This window comes from Pteropus alecto, unplaced genomic scaffold (assembly GCF_000325575.1).
Source record: "Pteropus alecto unplaced genomic scaffold, ASM32557v1 scaffold8, whole genome shotgun sequence".
Classification (NCBI taxonomy): Eukaryota; Metazoa; Chordata; class Mammalia; order Chiroptera; family Pteropodidae; genus Pteropus; species Pteropus alecto.
This window is the reverse complement of record NW_006494609.1, coordinates 20,134,778-20,136,935: the sequence shown is the minus strand read 5'-3', so window position 1 is coordinate 20,136,935 and position 2,158 is coordinate 20,134,778. Positions and strand designations below refer to the sequence as shown.

The window sequence follows — 2,158 nt, the reverse complement described above, 5'->3', positions numbered from 1 at the left end:
ACCCATCCCAGGAAGACAAACCACCGCCTCTGCAGTGACTAGCCCAGAGCTTGGTTAGAACTTGGTCAATGACTGCTGGTGTCCCCACTTCTTCCCACTTCCAACTGAGGGCCAACTGGAGAAACCAAATGTGCTCCCTGCAAATCACATAAGATGCCTGCTCCTGGCTAGCCACCGCCACCTCCCCAGGCCACAGTATCTGGTCAGGGCGCACCTGAAGCCTTCCCTTGTAGTTCCTATCAAGCTGCCCCATCTCCCGCCTGCCTTTGAGTCTCTCCAAATGCACACCGTGGGAGCTGACTCCTTTATAGCAAGCTCTAAATCAGTGGTCTCTGTTTGTTCTCATTTGAGTGGTCTTTATTTATTTCCATATTCCCAAGACCCTGAACAACAGATATTACTACTCCTATTTTACTTAGGGGGAAACTGAGGCTAAGGGCAGCTATTCAATTTGGCTGAATCAACAAAGCTGACATTTGAATGCTCATCTTTCTGATTCCAAAGCTATTGCTCTTTCTACTTTGTGGTGATGCCTCTTCAAGCTCCTGCTAAGCACTTGCTGAAGGCAAGGCCTGTGCCCTATTTATCTTTGTGTCATCTGCGCCCTGTATGGGGACCAGTGTAGAGCGAGTGCTCTCCAAATAGCTGAGTGTCACTTTTCCTAGGAACTAAGTCTGTATCTTCCATGGCAGACAATGGAGGTACTTTCTGGTGAGCATTTGTGTTCTCAGAATAAATGGGAAGTGTTATTTATTGCAAAAAATACCAAGAGTCATTTTTAATATACCGCTTAACATTATAATTCCTGGAAATGGTTCCCCTGTGGTGAAGTAATGAAAAGTAAGTGAAAAGAGCTGCAAATGTCTCCTCTGAGCAAAGATCAAAGTGCCTCCTCTCCTTGGGTCTGATTCGCGCGTTTGAATAACAGGATCTGTTGGTTGGCCTTGTGTTGTAAATGACAAACCTGATCGCCGTGGCCCTCCCGAGTGAGTGCCTCGGGCTGTGCGGTGGGGTGTGCACAGGCCACACGGTCGGGGCTGGGCATTCTTGGGACAAATCCATTCCAAAGCATCCCTTTGGCCAAGATTAGAAGTCCCTGATTTGTTAATAAAGCTATTTATAAAATAGTTTTTTGATCATTTTATTTTTCCTTTGGTTTGATTTCTTTCTATGGAAGTTTAATAATTTGGAGGTGATTTTAAAGTAGGAGCCTAATGTAGAAGAAACTTGCATTGTGACAAACACACACATTGGTGGCAATTCTTTTACAAGATTGCGGAGGTTGCTCAGGCAACCATTATGCAGGATGTATATTTTTTAATTTTTATTTTTTTAAGGCGAGGCAACCCTTGGTTCACCTCACAGCTTGCAAGGACCTTATCAGCTTACAATCCTATATATATTTTTTTACGCCTACAGCGCCTGGTCTTCCTAGGTGGTCTCCCATTCAAGTACTAATCAGACCCAACCCTGCTTAGCTTCCGAGATCAGCCAGGATCAGGTTTTTTCAGGGTGGCATGACCATAGACTATACAGAATATTTTTAAGAAGTGGATTTTCTTGCAGCAGCTCAGAACTAGGAACTGTCTGGATTGCACCGGGTCTTGCTGTTTCGAGCAGGAAGCTTGCGTCGCGTTTTAGAATCCTTGATTTCCTGATCTATAAAGTAGGTATAAGTGATGACTGCCCTATTTTGTAGATCCAGTGAGATAGTGCCAAATGCGAAAGCCCTTCCCAACGTCGGAAAGGCCGTAGAGATTTCATCGCTAGACTAAGTAAGCCATCCCTGATTGCTGGTTTTCCGCAGAATAGCCAAACAGATGACGTGTTCGTCTTTGAGTGGTGAAACTTGTCGTCATTGCTTGTGTAATGTATAGAATTCTGAATCGGCATCAGGAATCACGGGATTGTTAGTATCGATGAAGTCTTAAATGATCCCGAGATCATTGACTCGCCCTCTCTGTTCTGAAGGCCAGAGAGGACACGTCTAATTGCCAAAGGTGACTGTTTCCAGGGAAGACCAAGCGGGAGGGCCCTAAGGGCACCGGCACATCTGAAAAGAGTTTGAGCCTTACTGAGTGTGTTTTAATAGTCTCCCGCACCCGCTCCCCACCCAGGATAGAAAATAAAATTTCATTAGATTACCACTTGCGAAGCC

The 2,158-nt window shown here is 45.2% G+C and overlaps 1 pseudogene; it reads right to left on the bottom strand.

Moving 5' to 3' along the window:
• Positions 1-1,410: 1,410 nt before the first annotated feature.
• Positions 1,411-1,529, bottom strand: LOC112473749 (annotated as a pseudogene).
• Positions 1,530-2,158: the final 629 nt, after the last annotated feature.